This window comes from Sciurus vulgaris, assembly GCF_902686455.1.
Source record: "Sciurus vulgaris genome assembly, chromosome: 5".
Classification (NCBI taxonomy): domain Eukaryota; kingdom Metazoa; phylum Chordata; class Mammalia; order Rodentia; family Sciuridae; genus Sciurus; species Sciurus vulgaris.
This window is the reverse complement of record NC_136465.1, coordinates 147909259-147929957: the sequence shown is the minus strand read 5'-3', so window position 1 is coordinate 147929957 and position 20699 is coordinate 147909259.

Here is a 20699-nt window from a genome sequence, read left to right as displayed (position 1 = left end):
AGAACAAATAAAAATTAAATATATTTCACAGACATGAACACAAATAGAAATAATGCCTACAGGAAAAGCAGTGAAGGAGTGCTATATCACTAGTCATAAGAAAAATGCAAATTAAAAGTCTAATGACATAGCAGTATAAAACTATTATTATAGAAAAAAATTACATGGGCAATGTCAAGGTGATGAAGATGTGAAGAAACTGGTTCTCCTTTGGAAAACAATTTAGAAATTTCTTTTAAAATCAAGTATAAATTTACCATACAATGTAGTAATTCTCCTTGGTATTTATTTTTTAAATAAAAATGTTAATAAAAGACATGAACCAAAATATCCAGTAAATGAATGTATAAAAATTATATTCACGCAAACAGAATACTACTCAGCAATGAAAAGGACTAATTAATATATGTAACTGGGGAATGAGCCACAAAACATTTTATTCTTTTTTAGAAGGCAAACAAACCTAAGTACATACTGAATAAAACCATTTATATGAAAGCCTGAATCAGGGAAGACATATCTGTAGTGATAAAAGTGACATCAATGGTTTCTTAGACTTAACAGAGCAGTGGGACAATGAGGGGGGATGTGAGGATGGGCTTAGAATCAGTCAACATGAATCAAGTGTTTGGTTTGGTGAAATTTTTTATATGTTGATTTGGTAGTGGTTGCTTTGGTATAAATGGGAGGTTTTGGGACTAAAAAAAATGGGAGGTTTTTAAACTAAAAAAAAAAGTCATGCAATATATATATCTAATGCCAAAGTAAGACAAGACCTGATCAAAGATTTTCAAAGGAATGAGTGCCACAGCTATCTTTTTGGAAGAGTTTTAAAGAAATTGTTGCCAACATGTCATTCTCCACCCCGAAACCACTCACATTACCACAATATCCATGCACTGAGCAGAGCTGGGTGGGAGAACCTGTTTTTAAGTTTAAAGTTAGAGGGAACATTTGAAGATCTTGGTGCATACCGGTTCAGTTAGATGATTAGATACTGTTATACAGTGAATTGTGCCTCCCAAAAAGCTACATTGAAGTCCTAACCTGGATCCTTATGAATATAATCTTATTTGAAATCGGGCCTTTGCAGATGTAACCGAGTTAAGATGAGGTTATTAGGGTGGACCCCGATTCAATATGGTGATCGTCTTCATAACCAGACACGAAGAGACATAGGAGAGGAGAACGCCTTTTGAAAGCAAAGACAAAGACTGAAGTGGCCTGGCAAAGGTATCAGATGTTACTAGAAAACTCCAGAAGTTTGGAGGAATCTGAGAATGATACTTCTCTACAGGTTTCAGAAAGGACATGGCTCAACCTTCACCCTGATTGTGGACTTGTAGCCTCCAAAACAGTGAGACAATATATTCTATTACCTTAAGCCACTAAGTCTGTGGCATGTTATTCTATCAGCCCTAGAAAGAAAATAGAGTAGTCAACCCTTATTCATGGTGGATATGTCTGAAGAATCCCAGTGGATGCCTGAAACCACAGATAATATCAAACCCTATATATGCTGTTTTTCCCTATACTATATAGGATAAAGCTTAATTTATAAATGAGGCACAGTATGAAATTAATGATGATAAGATGGAATAATTATAACAATATAACAAAAGTTGAGCAAATGTGGTCTCTGTCAAAATAAGGCATGCTGTGCTTAGACTTCTTGTGGTGATCTACAATGATACAGTGCCTATGTGATGAGATTAAGTGAGGTGAATTATATGGGCATTAGGCTACAACCTAAGAGTTACCTGAACATAAGTACTGCAGTACCATGACACTGATGACCAAGTTGACTACTAGGTAATGGACTGGTAGTATATGCACATGGATAGTCTGAGAAAAGGGATGATTCATGTCCCAGGTGGGAGAGAGAAGTATGGCATGGAATTTTATCACATGATACAGAAAAATTCCTAATTTTAAATTGCTTATGTCTGATATTTTCTACATAATATTTTCAGAGCACAGCTAACTAAAACCATGGAAAACGAAGCCATGGATAACGGGGGGACAGCCATAGAGATGTGTTCTGTGACCTAGATTATAGCTTTCACAGAGGAGATCTAAGAGGACCAGAATTTCAAATCACTGGAACAAGATTGAGGTTAGCATCAGTTTGCTTCTGCATTGAGTTTAGCCTGTTCTCTCAGCTTATCAGTTCAGAAACTGCTGATATTTCCCATGGACCATAAGAAGCCTGTTTGCAACATAGCTAAGATGGAGTTAAACCACACCTCAGCCAGTCTGTGTGTCTTCGGAGAGGATACACAATTTGGGTGGAGTCTACTGCGGCAAAGGCAGACTATGGAAAAAAAGAACTTCCAGCACATTGGGTCAAAATCAAGTCCAGGGAATTAGAGTTGATGGGGCCAGAGCGGGAAAACAAGAGAAATAGTGAATTTAAATATTTGCCTAATGCAAAAATGTGCTAAGCTCTTTTATGAGACTAAACATCAAGTAAGCGATTTCCCATATTGTTTACTTTTCTTTCTCATTTTTGTTCTCATCCAGGGAGTTTGGAAATGGTTCCTAAGTGAGTGGTGAATCAGGAGGACAAGATATAAGTAAATTAGAATTCTCTATTACTTAAGATTTTGGAAAATCATGATATTTGCCCAAGTATTAATCCAAGGTTATATTTTATATATACACACACATATATTTATATATTATTTTATATCCTATGGATCCTATCTGTATATAACTCAGAAGTCAGATGAACGGAAGTCAAACATTCCACATGTGATCATTGCATAATGAGACAGGATATGAAAACATTTATAATTTATTATATAGTGATTTTTAACCCATCAAATAATTTCTCTGGATAATATTTTTTTCTATACTAGGAATTGAACTTGGGTACTCTACCACTGATCTATAAGAGCTGGTTATATTTTTACATCAGGTCTTGCCAAATTGCCTAGGCTGGCCTCAAACTTGTGATCCTCTTGCCTCAGCCTCCAAAGCCACAAAGATTACAGGCATGTATCATCAAACCTAGCTTGCAGAAATTTAAATAAAAGAGACAAAGAGGGAAAATTGGTGGAATGGTGCTATCCAAAAGATACAATGATAAGACAATGCAGAAGTTAAAATGTGGTTGCAAGTTTTAGTAAACTAACTCTGACAGTTTAGAGGTAGAAAGAAGAGCTAGTAATGGCATTTAAAATATGTGATAATTCTGGGATGGCTCTGGGTCTAGGTAGAGCAAGTATAGTTCCAAACTTTCCATATACTTTTGAATATTTGAATCGCTCTTGTGACAGCCATAGAAGTTGTCATTGTATTTTGGATAAGAAAGAACAATAATTACCATCAGGAAACTAAGGAAAAACTTTTTTTATTTCCTTACCAGGGTGTGACTTTTAAATATAAGCTTTCATCTCTAGAAATAATCTCCAGAGATAGCCATTTTCTACTACCCTACAGATAGTGTTTAACCATTTAATGGTAACCACTATATATGTCATTTTTCTCTGTCTCTCTTCCTCTTTCTCTCCACCTCCCACCCACACAAACATGCTCTTATGTAAATAAATGTGCATGTACAATGATATTTATAAACACACTTCATAGTTAACAATATTGATAGCTGCATAATAGAAATTCTGAATACAATATTATTAGGAATAGTGTTTTAATCATCTGTTTTGCCACTGTCACCAAAAGACCTGACAAGAACAGGTCTCCTCTTTCAGAGGAGGAAAACTTTATTTTGGCTCATGGTTTCAGTGGCCTCAGTCCATAGATGGCTAATTCATTGCTCTGCCCTGGAGATGAGGCAGAACATCATGGTGGAAGAGTAGTGGAAGAAAGGAACTCATGACATGACAACAGAAAGCAGAGAGAGAGTGGGAGCACTCTGCTCAGCAAGGACAAAATATAATCCTCAAAGGCACATCCCCCAGGACCTACCTCCTCCAGCCACACTCCGCATGCCTACAGTTACCACCAAGGGAATCCCTAGGGGATTAATGCACTGATGAGGATAAACCTCTTATAACCCAATTATTTCAACTCTAAACTTTCTTGCATTGTCCCACACATGAGCTTTTGGGGGATACCTCGTACCTAAATTATAACATGTAGTCATCATAAGTAAGACGTTCAGATCTGTTTATCATACATATATACTACTTTGAATCTTTTGACTTGTACCTGCCCATTCCCTCCCCACCATCCTATCTTTGGAAACCACTGTTTTATTCTTTCTCTATATATTTGGCCTTTTTTAAAATTCCACCTATAATTGAGACCATGTAATGTATTTTTTTCTGTATCTGACTTATTTCACTTAATGTCCACTAGGTTCATCCATGTTGTTGCAAATCTCTTTTTTAAAGGCTGAATAATATTCCTTTGTGTGTTTATGCATATATCATATTATTTTAATCTTATCATCAATTAAATAACACTTAGGTTGTTTCCATGTATTGGCTATTAGGAATAATGCTACAGTGAACATTGGAGTACATATATATTTATGAGGTGATTTTATTTCTTTTGGGTATAACCTGAGAAGGAGGATTACTGGCTCGTATAGTGATTCTCTCTCTCTCTCTCTCTCTCTCTCTCTGTGTATGTGTGTGTGTGTGTGTGTGTGTGTGTGTGATTGAACCCATGTTTTCTCTACCCCTGAGCTACATCTCTGCACTTTTCTAAAATTTTTCTTCTTATTAACAATGTTTTGAACCAGGTGAGGGGACCCAGGAGCACTATTCTACTGTGCTATATCCCCAACTCTTTTTAATTCTTTTTTTTTTTTTTTTTTTAATTTTGAGACACTGTCTTGCAATGTTACTGAGACTGGCCTTTAACTTGTGATCTTCCTACTTCAGCCTCCTGAGTAACTGTCATTTCAGGTATGCTCCACTATACCTGGTTCTATTTTTAAATTCTTTAGGAGTCTTCATATATGAATTTTCATGCATATGAAAAGTTGTTCATAGATTCTTATATGTAAATGTTTGTACCTATCAGTGTTTTTAATGATATATATCTAGGAATTATTTTACCCAAACAAAAGTATTGGATCTACTTACACATGCATCAGTAGATTCTTAATATCTATGCATGAGTTGTTTTAGGCTTTACGTGGTATGTTAGCTTTGGGTCACTGTGACCAAAGTACCTGACAAGAACAACTTAGGTTAAGTTTATTTTGGTTCATGGTTTCAGAGACTTTAGTCCTTGATTGGTAGACTCCATTGCTCTGGGCCCAAGTTTAGGTGGGGCCTGCAAAGGGAAGCTGCTCAGAACATGGTGGGGTAAGTGGCAGACAGGCAGATGAACCTTCCTGGGCAAACCCTCACTTACTTATCCACTTCAGTGATGTTCCACCTGTCTACAGTTAGTCCATTCAAACTAGGATGGACTGATTATGTTTTACCTCTCCTAATCTAATCATCTCCCCTGCTATATTAACATAAGTGCTTTGGGGAGGCACCTCACACATAAACTGTAACACCTGGATAAGGATTCTTTAGCTTCTATTTACTAAAATATATTTATTGAAAGCTTACTGATGTAATACTTCATCAATGTTGTTTTCACAGAACATATTTTATAGAGTTTAGAATATTTTTAAAAATACAAACTAACAATGTGTTTCAGCTTGGACCTTGCTTTAGGTCATTTTTTTTCAATTAAGCAAGTATATATTAGAAATTCAAATTTTGCTCATCCACAGAAGAAAACTAATTTTTGATTAATTAAGGAAAACAATATATAAACAAAAGTTTCACACAAATAGAGATGATCAAGGGTGAAGTATTGACTTTTTTCTGTTTTCTCCTTTAGAGATGACCAGGACAGCATTAAAGTTCCCTTCTCAGTTTGAACATAAGAAGTCTTTGTTCTTACTGTGGGTATCTGAACTCCCTTTGCTTAAAATTTTAATATTAGACAGTATGTAATTCTAAATACTTTTCCTGCTCCTTTGATATGTAAATTATTTACAAAGCCTCTTTCCTGTTTTACAACCTACAAGTGTCTTTCTGAAGTACTCTGGAACCATCTCTTTGAAATGTAATTATCTAGGAGAACAAAGTCCCTACCTCCCAGTCTTTGGGAGGGAAGGTAGGAGCTAACCACAGCAGATGCCTTGCCTCAAGTCATGAGATGCCCCCTGTCAGAAAGATACTAGAAAATTACCTTTTGGGAAAGCTCACTGGCAAACATAAACAGTCTTTAGTCCCCACAAACTCACAAACTCTGTTCTGTGTCAAGCTAGGAGATACAGCATGTTACTCACCTTTACAAATGCATTAACATAATGCTTTAAAACAACGTATTAAAACAATCATGAGGTCATGTCATCTGAAATTTCAATCTGCAGTGCCTATAAATAACGAAAATCAAAATTACTCAATGTTTAATAATTGAACTTTTAAAAGTAATGTAGACTTATTATAGTATTAAAAGGATATGAATGATACTCTACCTTTAAAATAAATATAAATTATCATGTGATTACATTGTTTTTGGCTTCAGTGGATTTCAACTCAAACACTCCTTTGAAAACATAGACCATATTTGTGAAAAATTGTGGGGAAATTTTATATTTCAAAGTAACATTTAAAGTGTGTACGTGTAGGTATATATGTATGTTTCACTAATCTTTTTTTTTTCTTTTTGGTACCAGGGATTGTACTCAGGGGTACTTAACCACTGAGCCATATCCCCAGCCCTTTTTCACATTTTTATTTAGAGACAGGGTCTTGCTAGGTTGCTTGGGGTTTTGCTGAGTTGCTAAAACTGACTTGGAACTCACAGTCCTCCTGCCTCATTCTTCCGAGCCGATGGGATTACAGGTATGCACTATACCCTCACCTTTTAACGTGTTTGACAGAAATAATTTAAAAGAGATTATAAGGAGTCAGGATTATATTCAAACAATGTGATAGTATAAAATTATGACCTTATCATTTAGTAAAATAAACTTTTGATTTTGTATTATTTGAAAAACTACAGCTAAAAATTATGAGGAGTTGGAGCAATGCCACTTGTACACACATACACTGGGCAAGGAATATTTGCACAATGAATTAAGAAGACCACATGCAAATTCTTTAATTTTACTTTATAGTGACTGACATATGCCTAAGATTTGCACATGGGTATTTTAATTTTACATATTTCTCTCATACTATATATTCACTTTTGTCTTTGGAAAATGTTTAATCAACACAAGAGATGCCAGGAGAAGACAGATTTGGTACATCTTAAAGATGTTTATTCATAGAAAAATGTATCCCAATATGTGTCACAGATCTTCACAAGTGCACACAAACTTATATACATGTGCGTACAATATTCCTACAGAATCATTTTCCTATCTGAAATAATCATTTTCTACTTCTAAAGATTTTGGGAGAAAGATGTGGGGAAATGTAACTTTGAGAAAAGCTTAGAAGAAATTGAGTTATTTTAAGTACAGTAAATAAATGTTGACTTATATACCAAGATATTGCTTAAAACACTTCTAAAGGCACAGTCATAATGATTTTAATAAAGATTTTTGCCTGCACGCTAAGGCCTGAGCTGACTGTCAGTGAAAGCAAACTCAATGAAGTCAGATAATCTCTGTTCAGTCATGAGTGCCCATGTGGACACGGGCTCTGAGGTCTACTATTTGTTAAGTCCACTGTGAGCTGCAAAAGCAATCTCTCAACCAATTCTTCCCACTGTCTTCAGCTATAAGGAGCTTTCTGTCCAGAGGAGAAGAAAGACTAGCCTGGGTAAAATGAACTGTACTAGACACTGGGATGCACCCCATATATATTGGTAGAAGCTAAAAGGTTGAGCACATGGAATTAGAAAGGAGAATAATGGTTGCTAGAGAGTAGGGAGATTGTGGGGAATAGCTTTGGAGAGAGGGTGTTTAACAACTATAGGGTGCAATTGGATAAGGGAATAACTTGATCTATTGCGCAGTAAAATAACTATGGTTGGCAACAATTAATTGTGTATTTCAAAATAACTGGTGGAGAGGATTTTTAACATTCCTGACACAAAGAAATGATAAAAATGTTTGAATTGATAGATATGCCGATTATCCTGATCTGATTATTAAACCTGTACTGTAATTGTTCCATTGTACCCCATAATATGTATTATAAATATGTGTCACTTCTGTTTTCTGTTCCTGCTCTCTTTAAGCTATTCTTTGTCTACAAATCCAACTACCTTTGCTGGGACCATGAGAATACTTACTATATTTTGTAGAATGAAATGTTGCCTGATTCTAGAAATAAAGCTAGTTAAGATCTTAAAAAAAAAAAAAAATAATAAGACATAAAAGTGTAGTTTAAAAAATATCACAATGGAAACCACCTGGAATCTTTCTTAACATAAATATGTGCCTCAAACAATAGGAATTTTATTAGAATATTTGAAAGAACGTCCTTGAAAAGCTTTAAAATAATTTTAACAAAGGAAGACAGATATTTTAAGAACTATTATAATACAACCCTATTCTAACAGTTTAAATTATCTATCTTAGAATGTGTGGGTGAGAGTAATTAAAATAACCCAACTAACCCTCCTAACTTTGTAGTTTCTGAGTTGAGGATTTTGATATCCATTACTAATATGTATAGCAGACTTTGTTTTGAAACCCTGCCCTGTGCTGTAGCCTTACTGAAGACAGGACTCTGATGACAAAGAGTGACAGCGTTATCAGTCTTAAATTCCATATGGTATCTGCTTCTAGATTCCTTTAGGAGCCCGAACCTCCCATCCTACTTATTGGAACCTCACTGTTTCATCAGTTTTTTTCGCCACTGTGACAAGACGACCTGATGAAAACAATTTTAGAGGAGGGAAAGTTTTTCTGGGTCTCATGATTTCAGAGGTTTCAGATCATAGATGTCAGCTCCAATGCTCTGTGCCCTAGATGAGGCAGAACATCATGGCAAAAGGGTGTGGTGGAGGAAAGCAGCTCAGAACTTGACACCAGGAAGTAAAGAGAGAAAACTGTGCCCAAAAGGGACAAAATGTAAGTCTTAAATGTATGTCCTCAAAGATTTACTCCCTCCAGCCACACCCGACCTGCCTACAGTCACCAGTCAGTCAGTTCATATCAGGGGATGTTTTAGTCAACTTTTTCACTGCTCTGACTAAGAGATCCTATCAGAACAATTGTAGAGGAGGAAACGTTTCTTGTGGGCTCACAGTTTCAGAGGCCTTAGTCCATAGAAGGCCATCTTCATTCCTTGGGGCTCAAGGTGAGGCAGAACATCATGGAAGAAGAGAATGGCAGAGGGAAGCAGCTGGAATCATCAGAAAACAGAGACTCCACTTTCCAGATATAAAATATATACCCCATAGCCAAACGCCAATTCCCACCTCCTCCAGCCACACCCTACCACTTCAATTAATCCCATCAGGGATTAACTCACTGATTGGGTTAAGACACTTACAACCCAATCATTTCTCCTCTGAACCTTCCTGCATTGTCTCACTTGTGAGCTTTTGGGGGATACCTCACATCAAAACCATAACAGGGGATTAATGCACTGATTAAGGCTCTCATAATCATTTCGCCTCCAAACTTTCTTGCATTGTATCACACTTGAATTTTGCAGCGGCAACTAATATCTAACCCTTAACACTCACCCATTATAAGTTTGTCATTCTTTTTGACAAGAAGAACTTTGTTATCTGGGACTGAAGGGATTCAGGGCTCTGTATTTATAAATTTCCTCCTGTTACCTAGTGATGTATTACTCATAAGCACCTGCACCACGCTCATCAACAGATCTTATTTGAAGCTGACCTATCCTAGTGCCTACTGGATTCTAAACCTTTATTCTGATAGTTCCACTCTGGTTTTGCAGGAAACCTTTGTGAAGAAATATAGGTTGATTCCCTATTCCATTGCAATAGGGTGTGCTCTGTCATAGAAATGAAGACAGTGGAAGGAGAATTCCAGGCTAAAAGGTGGACCTTAGAGATGCGTGCTGTTTAGTTCAATCGAGCCATTCCACAGTATATGCAAATTTCAAAATAACATATCATACACAATAATTATCTTTATTTTTGTCAATTACAAATGTACTTTATTTTTCTTTTAAAGGAATTATTCCCTACTTCTAGAAAAGTGAAATGTGTTATTCAGGCAACAGAGATATGCATTCTTCATGAAACTGTGGAAAATACGATCAGAGTCCAATTTATAATGGGAATAAAATGTGAAGTTCTACCAGAATTTAAAATCTAAGTGAGAACACACCTGAGAACAATGGAGGAGTTCTACTAACAGTAACTCAGAGGGGACGAGGCAAGAAAGGTAGATAGTGGAACACTGAATCAAAGATTTTCACCCTGGTTAGAGAATGACTGAGAGACCTGTGTCCTCAGAATTCCACTGACTCCAGTGCTAGAATTTGAATGATGACTGTCTCAGTGCCATGATGAGAAAGCAGGAGTTGCTTAGAAATATAGAGCAAAGACGGGTTTCACAAACATCCCAGGCATTCTTACCCTCCTCAGAAATGACAGTACTAATTTTTTTGGATTTGTAATTCCTAGATTTGTGAAACTGGATGATAGAGAAATTCATTTTTGATTTGTTGTGTTACCAAATTATACTCCAAACTGGCAGCCCTAGAGACCTCTGCTGTATGTCTTAACTTTTATTCATTTAGCTAGTATGTATTGTACATTTGTTGTCTTTTATGTACCTGAAGGGGTAAAATAAAGTGGAACAAAGTCTAGTACTTGCTGATAAGTGTAGATTGAATTTATATTTGATTGTTTTTTCTCTTGTAATACAAAATCTTTTTCAAAATGATATAGATACTAGAAAAATATGAAAGACTTATAACCTCATTCATACTAAAACAACATTTATTTTAATGATTAAATTAAGGTAATATCTAATAAAATCTAATTCCCCTCCTTCCTCCTCCCTCCCTTTCTCCCTTCCATCTTCTTTCCCTTTTCCTTTCTTCTTGTTAGAAAAGAGAAAGATGCTATTTTTAAAGAAAATATCTAAAAGTTAGTATTAGAGTTTAAACAAAATGTCACATCAATTGGAATGTTATTGCTAGGAACACAAAAACCAAAAAATACTTCCACACCCAAATTAAAATATATATATATATATATATAGCTACTCACTGAATTTTTAAAAATTTTATTTTAGTTTTTATTCTTTTAGCCAGACGTGTTGAATTTGAGAATCATTTCCCTGGACTGACTTCATTTTAATTCTATTTTCTCTTCAATTAAGTCATTAACAATTTTAATCTGGAGAATTTTTTTCAGTATTATATATTTTAAAAAGCAAAAATTTGGAAGTAAATGTGAGAAATATCAGGGTTTTCTAAAGAAATTCATGACTCTTCTAGGCCATTGAGTTACCATGCATAGTCCCAGATAGTCACATGTCAGGAGTGTTGGATGGGCTGAGGAGGTGGAGGGTCATGAACAACTTTATCTAATACAATTAAAATGAATGGTACTATAGTAAACTTTGGCAAGAGAGAACAAAGCATATGACTAGGATATGGAGGTTTAAATACTATAGTTTACTTTTCATTCAGTCTTTAAATTTTTCTCAGAAGTTCTTTTTTTGTTATAGTTAAATGAACAGACTGGTGAAACTTTGAAGCTTCATTTCTTAATTTTTTTTATGTTTCATAGGTAAACTTTACTTAAAATAAGTTGCACACTTTTTAACTATAGAATTCCATTCTGATCATATTATTTGATCATGTAGTGTCCACCACAAACATGCCATAGAAGTTTCATCACCCTAAAAGTTTTCCTTTGAAGTTGATTTCTCATCTTGAAGTCCTCTCAGAATTGGTACCAGGGCTAGCCCTAGTACCTCAGAGTGTAACTAGAGGTAAAATGGAGCTTTCCAAAATGTAATTAAGGTAAAAGCCATATAAATGCGTTCTAATCTTTGATGTCTTTGTAAAGATGATTTAGGACACACACACACAGACAAATACACACACACACACACATACACACAGGAAAAATCATGTGAAGACACGGAAAATACAGCCAGCCACATGCCAAGGAGAGAGAGGTCTCATGTGAAATAAACCTGCCAATGCCTTGATCTTGGACATCTAGTGTCCATGACTATTCAAAAACATATTTCTGCTGTTCAAGCTTTCTACTCTGTGGAACCTGTTTTGGAAGCTTAGGCAAACTAATGCATCTACTCTTACCTTCCAGGCCAAGAAATCAGTGATTGTCCAGTGTGGTCATAGTCACCTTTCAAAAATTTCACGTAAGTACAACCATTCAATATGTCACATTTTGCTTTTGACTCTTTTTACTTAATGTGTTTTGAGATTCACCCATGTTGTTGCATGTATTAGTATTTGTGCATTTTTGTTGTTGAGGAGTTTTCTATAGTGTGAATATATCACAAATTGTTATCTTCATCTGGAGAGACATTATCCAGTGTGTGACTGTTATAAAGTAATTCCATGGTGAACATGCAAATGTATATGCACATTTGAACATACTTCACTTAGAAAATACCACACTAGTTTTAGAAGTTGGTGTCTGTATTGAATTTTCACACCAATACAGCAGCGGTACCACCAGTTCTCCTTCTAACAAACACATGGTTCCATTAGACATTTCACCTTTATTCTAAGGGTGTTGTCATATGTGATTGTGATTTTAATTTGAACTTTTTTGGTAACTAGTAATATTGACTGTCAGTCCATGTGTTTATTTGCCACCCTTGTGCTTTGTAAGTGTCTATTGTAATAATTTGCTGTTTCATTATTGGGTAATTTTTTTTTAGTTTTATAATCCTTTTATATATTCCAGATATAAATGCTTCTCAGATATGTATTTTTGAAAAGTTATAACTTGTGCTTTTATTTTATTCAAGGAGTGAAGAATTAAATTATGGTTAAAAGCTTTAATTATTTTCTTTCATAGGCTATCCTTTTCTGTATCCCGTTTGAAAATTGCCTAACACAAATTGCACAAAGATTTTTCTTCTGTTTTCTTCTTGAAATTTAAATTTGAATTTTTGTACTTAAATATATATCCATTTGAAATTTTTGTGATGTAATATATGTATTGAGTTTCATTTTATTCTGTAGATATGCAGTTTTTGAGAGGCAGTCATCTTTCATCTGCATAACTTTGGCACTTTTGTTAAAACAATTAACTAGCAAACTATGATCTACATCTGGACTCTCTGTTGTGTTACATTGATCTGTCGTATTCCAATATCACAATGTAGACCTAAGGTAGTCTTAAAATTAGGTAGGGCTAGTTTTCCAAATTGCTTTACCCATCTCTTCTGTATCCTTTCCCTTTCCTATTGACTTTAAAATCAGCTTTCCAATTTAGTCAAATTGGTCTGTTATAGTTTTTACTGGGATTACATTGAATCTGTTGAATTTGATGAGAGTTTTAGTCTTAATACTATTAAGTTTTTCAGTTCATGAACATAGTATTTTCCTCTAGGATTTATTAAAAAGTCTTGGTAAGGTTTCATACTTTTCAACTTAAATGTCTAAATATTATGATTAAATATATTTCTATGTTTTTATTTTTTGTACCATAGTAGTGGATTTATTGATTGTTCACTTTCTTATTTCATTGTTCATGTTCATGGAGAACATAGGAATATCACTATGTTTTGCAGATTGACTTTTCAACTGCAAACTTTCAAATTTACTTATCAGTTTCTATAGCCATCTTCAAATAAAGTCAAATTAATTATTTCTAATAATTATGCCCATTATCTTTTTTGCTAGCTTATCACAGGGATTAAGGTCTCTAATGTGTAAAACTGGAAAGCAGACCCTCTTTCCTTTGTCACCTGTTCTTTGTGGGAATGCATTCAGCCTTTTTTCACAGATGTGCTTTATCTAGTTGAGGAATTTTTAAAAGGTAGATCCAACCTCGCTATTGTATGCATTTTGGAAGTGCCACTTTGGCTAGAGGGTATATATTATAGAATGGATTGGAGGGTGCACAACTGGAAACCGAAATCACTTAAAAAGTAAATATGGTGGTCAAGATAAGAAAGGTATCTTTTATTGGTCTAAGAAAGTGGTTGAGGAGAAGGAGAGACATGAATTAGTTTGAAGGATTTTAATGGGTAAAATCAATAGTATTTGGTGAATGGGAATGTGAGCAAACTCTTAAAAATACTCTTATGTGACAATATGCATGTTGCACCAACTACTGAGTTAAACATTGGAGAAGACTGTTTTGTAAGCTGCTGATAGGATAATTGTGGTTTTAAACATATGGAGCAGATTTCTTAGTGGTTCTTACAAAGTGGGCTTGTATGTCTGGACCACAGGTAAGAAGTAATTATAATATTTTAAGAATGCTTGTCATAATAAATGATAAAACTTTGTCTAAAACATATATAATTTTCATTCTGAAAATCCTTTTTGACATAAGTGAGCTAATATAAATTATTTTTAATCCTTGTTTTATAGGACACATTTTATTAAATAGGTTAAACTTTTTTAAGCCTGAAACACTGTTCTTGAATTTATTATTTTCTTCTTCCTTTTTTTTTTTTATCCTGTTATTCCAGTCTCTCACTGATTCCCTTGAGTCCTTACTCTTACAGTAAAGTAGGGTTTGGCAAGCCATTTCTGTAAAACACTGAAGAGCAAATATTTTAGAAATTTGGGACCACAGTTTATGTTCCTTGATTTTGTTGGTTTGTTTGTTTGTACAGCTATAAAAGTGTAGCAATCATTTTTTGTTCATGGACCAATACAAAAATAAGTCACAAATCAAAATTGGTTTATGGGTCATAGTTTTTCATCCTGTCCTCTTACTGGCAGGGTATGCTCTGATTTTCACCAGTCCTTTACTCACTTCTGGTAATCAGTTCTGACTACAATTCCCTTCTGACTTTAAGCATTTCCTAAGTGCATTAAAATAGGTTTTCCCTCTTATACCCAATTTGATTTATTCTGTAAAAGTGCACTTTTAAAGATTTGATTCCACTCTTCAGTCATGTTAATCACATCCTTCTATGCAGTCACTGTAATTTTTGAGTATTCTATCATATTTAGAAGTTTCTGTAGAAAGTTTTCATTCTATTTTTACCTGTCCTATTAGATAATGTCTGACTAAAGGCAAGATCCATGTCTTCTAGATGATTAAAACATAATCCCAGGTCAAGAAAAAAATACTTAATATGTATGCGAACTCATTAATTTAAGTGGAATCAAATATATTTTAATCTATTTGCAACAAATGCTAATACACAGTGCTAATTCATGCCATTATATTGTGAGAGATAGCATGCTATATAGGTAACCTACTGGGGCAGGCATGTACACATGGAATTAAGCTTTATTTCTTATCTGTACTGAAACTCTGGGTTTAGTTTAGTTTTTGCTTTACCAGATGTGGATAATGATACTTTGATTTACAATGTTCTAGCATGGATTGGTCAAAAAGTGTGGTGTTATTACTATTATTAAACTGAACTCATACACAAGACATTTATATTTTAATTAGAATTTTCAATATCTTTTCAAATGAATTATCATATTAAATACCATTATTATGATATATTTTGTTTGACACTCTTCTCTCCCTCAATCTAAAAAAAATATTCTTTATTTTGCTTTCTATGAAACACTGACTGTCACATAGATTGTACACAAGTGACAGCTAAGCTTATTATAAAACTTCATAAGGAATTTTTAAGTGTACAATAACATTGTAAAAATGAAATATTGCTTGGTCTAAAAATATAGGAGTAATTTAATTTAGAGATTTCTGTAATTTTTAGAATCATTCAGTCTCTGCTGGCCTACAATAAACACATACTCATTCCTTGGGGATTGGTGGTGGCAAGAATTTATAAAGGTCCAATATCTGTGAGATTAAATTAGACTGAGGAAAGCTACAGGGTTCCCCTGTGTTTTGATGATACAATTATTTCAGAAACAAACTTGATTGTATCTAATAACAGAGTATTCATCATAAGAAACTTATGCCATTGGAGACATTATAGCAGCATAGATTTTTTTTCAAACCCATCCAAATAAATTATGTCAGAAAAAGATTTAGTAGTTGTTTAATTTATCTCATAAAAATAACCATAAATATCAGCTTACTTACCAAGGATAAAATGTCCAGAACCAATAATAACATTTAATGCATTATGAGATATAACCCTATGAAAAAGCAACATAATTGCACCTAGTGACATGCTACAATTTTATTAGGGCTAATTAAATTATACTATAGACAATTTTTGCTTATTTGCCTTATTTAAAAATAAACAACTGTGATTTAGAGATTAATTGCAATATTTATAAGATAATAAAATTGCTTCTCCATCAACTTTTCCCTTTATAAATACAGATGGATAATTTGTTACTTTGTAAATAAATTTTCAGGTTTATTTTTAAATGTCATACACTCAAGAACATGAAGAACATAAAAAAGCATAAATATAAAATTTGATTTTAAACTAATGATTGCTCTGTATTTCTTTTATGTGGAGGAATTAATATTTTTCAAACCTAGAAATATGGTCTCCTATATTTAAATCGCCTTGCTTTTGTGAGATTCTGTCAGAATCCCTGATGTTTTGGTAGCAATTCAGTTGTGCTCACTTTTGTTCAGCCTTCATATGCTCTCAGATTCATTGACTTTCTTTGCAACTCTTTACCCCATTTTCAGAGTTTTTTTTAATAAAAATCCTTAAACTTGATGAGGTTAATGTCTACTGTTTTAATAGATAATGTCGTTGCTTCTTTTGCAGGTATCTCTATTCTTGTCAACTTCAGTATTTATATCTATGTTTCCCCCAAATTTCATCATCTTTGAGAAGCACTTAGTTCTTATTAAATTATATACTTTTCCAATACTTCAGTAAATAACTGGCCATCCCAACCACCAGTATAGCATAAGGGTGTGAGTTTCAGGCTATTCAGGTTATATATATTTGAATTACAGCTCTTTCATTTACTAGCAATATGACACTAAGCAGTATGCTTAAAAACTCTAATCTTTAGTTTCCTCAACTTTAAAACAGGGGTAATACTAAAAATAATTTAATTAGATAATGCAACTATCCCATATTCCAATGATTTTTATTATGGGCTTTGTTTTTCTACAGTGCGATTGTCAGTAAAGTCCATATGTTTAATCCTATCTTCATTGGTGAACTGTCAGTTCTAAATATGCAGAAATACAGGTCAATAGGTAAAAACTACTACAGAAATCTAACACCTCAAAATACACCATAGATACATGTGTTTAGTGAAGAAGAAAAAAGAAGTGTCTGACCTGAAAGAATTCAGATATTAATGAGGTGGTTTATAATTTACAGAGAAAATTGTTTCTTTAATTTTTCTTTGGGCTACCCTTATGTCTAAGTAACTTGATTCCAGGCTGCTGTAATTGAGGGAAATGCTCAGGGGTACAAGTAAACAAGGTCATTGCAGGATCTAAAATCGGTAGAATTGGTGCTCAGATCATTACACACAGAAGCAAAATTTTTTTCCAACAGAGTCAAAATAAAATCAAGTGATTCTATTTGGAGAGTCTGTGTGCAAGCCATTGTAATATGAGTTGTGTCTGGCCATGTCAGAGATTGAGCACCTCCAAGGTTTAATAAAATAGCTAAGAATTTTGGGAATGGAGAACCTTTGCCTCAATTATGATTAGTTTTTGTTTAACATGAATCATATTCTAGATGATTATCATTTTTTTTGCAAGGGCAATAAGTACATTTCATAATCCAAGCACATATTTTCATTTTTTAGTCTATAATCATGTGTCCCTGGATAGAAAACTTAATACTGACAAATATAGTGCTAAAATGTTGCAAACCATTTTTCAATACTGATAAAACAAAATCTCATATTCCTTGTCTTGGGATTTTGTTTTATGGTCCTTATAAATTAGAGTGTTTGGGAAATACATTGGAGAGACTTGCATTGTGAAAAGATAATCATTTCATTTCATGTAATCTTTTCATGATGTACTAAAATTTTCTAACATTATGATATGATCTGCTCTAATTTATTTAAGTCACTACTCTTTCATTCTATGCTTTACAGATATGAAAATACTATTGAAGTCATCATAAATGTGCTAAAGATACTGAAATGATTCTTTTCAAAACCATTTTCTTTAGAACCTATCAGCGTTCTTGGAAATATATCCTTCTGATATAAAACGTGAAATATAACACTAAAATACGTCATACCCATTCTAAGATGTTATTATTCCAATTATATTTTTCCTGTGCTATTTTTTTAGAAGCTTTGAATACAACTAACAATGAAAAGCACACAATTGGCAGGATTTGAAAGAGAATTTGCCCCTTTCTAATAAAAACCCATTTCTCATTTAGGGAAAGACATGATTTATGAATTTTTCAATGACATACATGTAAATATCCATATAAAACTAGATTTTAAAATTACGGATTTTAAAGCATTTCACAACTTTTACAACTGAAATAGGTGTAAAATATTTACTTCATGACTATATATGTATTTAGAGAAATTGATTTAGAATGGCACAAAGTGTATAAAATATGAAAATGTTTCAGCTCATGTGTTTTAAGTAATGCAAATGTAGAAAATTACAGTCTTGCTTCCTAGTGCATCATAGATATTTTAGTTCAGCTCCTAATTTTAAAATAGCATAAAGTGATTAATATTCATCAAAAGGAAGTGGGAAGAGAAGCATCATTTTATTTTCAATTAATAGAAAACATGGCATTGTCTATTTTTAGTCTCCTAGCTATTTATCCATTCCCTATGGAAGCAAATGGGCTGCCACACTCCTCATCTGCTTTCTTGCTGAAAGTGCTTGCTTGTGCTGCCAAGCTCACCACACAATTTCTATCTGGCATTGAAGCACTATCTTTTTCAGCCATGCAAGTCTGTGTTCTGTGATAAAGTTCAGTTATGGGCGGCCTTGCTGACTCTATGCTGCTAAGAATGAACTCTCTCATGCTACAGTATTCCATTTGAAACTCTTCTGATGCTTGGCTTTCTTCTGAAATTGTGCTTGCATCCTAATGGTTGTCTCTTTAATATTTTAACACATGGTACTTGTTTAATATGAAGTAGATATTTAACTCTAAATTTAACAGCAAAGGAAGTTGCTGACTACAACAGAAAATAAGTTTTATAATTAATCAAAATTTATATACTTGATTTAATCCAGAACAGAGTATTTTAAAGTGTGGATTTACAGTTTCCGGGTGACTATGGAAGCAGTCTGACTTGTGATATGTTGCTCTGTTCATTTCAAATTCTACAAGATCCACAGTGATTATTTCAGCCAATGTAATAGCATAGTACTCTGTCTCTGCAAATCTTTGCAGTGTGAAAAATGAATGGATCAGTTGCAACTATCATCCATGTGTTTAATGTAGGTATAGGAATCATATTGGAGCAGCCATTTTTGGTCTTTTGTATGCACTTGGATACTTGATTGCTTCTGAAAGCTAGATTGATTAATATATTTTAAAAATAAGGATTTAATGTATATTTGAACTTAAACTATAAGAAAATGCAGGAACCAAAATTTAAATGGCAACAATAAATTATAGAGCAATAGTAAATGAAATAAACTCAAAACATTATTGAATAAAGCAATGTTGTAGAAAATTTGTCCAGTGGTAGACTGTGTGCTTTAAATGCATGAGAATCTGGGTTTGATCCCTATCTGTGCAGACAGAGTGAGAGAGAAAGAGAAATTTTGTAGATGTTCTAAGTAATGTGTGATTTAAAGGGAGAATGAAGGTAAGATTTTTCTCCTTATTGTTCATGTATACATGGGGGGAAATGCCTGGACAAAGAGCCTGTATCTTAAGAGAGAATTGCAAAGGGGACCCTCCATAGAACTATATTCTGTAAGTGTTATAACCTCAAAAATACAGTTTGACTAGGAAAAAATCATTAAATCAAGGTGTGTCAGAAAAAGTTTATAAGTTCATCTAGTCTTGACTAAAAATTAGAGAGAAAAAAAAAGAAAAAAGTTAGCTAAAACATAACAGTAGCCAACTTCCAAGCAGGTTTATCTATTTGAATTACATAACAAATAGAGTATTTGAAATGTCAACCTGTAACCTTAGCATGATATTCCTTACCCAGTGATCTATTGGGTACATTGCAGAAACAAAAATCTAGTGGGATACATACATTGTATACCAACATTACACACTATTTCCAGAGATTAATTAAAAACATTTCTAGAATTATGTTCCCAATACAAAATAAGGACCTACAAGATGGAACATTCAACCCCTGAGGAGATAGAGCAGAATGAATATGGTATCTGTCCTTTAAGAACTTCAAATAATAAAATCATAGAATAGGCCATCTCTAGAGCCGAGGCCTGTGCCCCAGCCTGCCATCTCCAGCACCCACACCCCCACAGCCTAGTGCAGGAGCTGTAACTGACTATATATCAACATGTGGGGGCGCCCCTGCCCTTTAGCATTGATTGTTCCTGACCTAGAGGCCACCATTCATAGTGGGACAGCATCCTTCTTGGAACACCGCATTATCAAGTTTCTCTCAGGCATCAGGCTACTGAAGACTAGAAATTTTGAACAGTACAGAATAGTTTTATGTAGAATTTTTTATTAGTAGAATTATGATTATTCCTATCATATCTACTATTATTCCTACTTTATTCTTTTATTAATAGTTTTATCACTCTATTTTCCCTCTTCT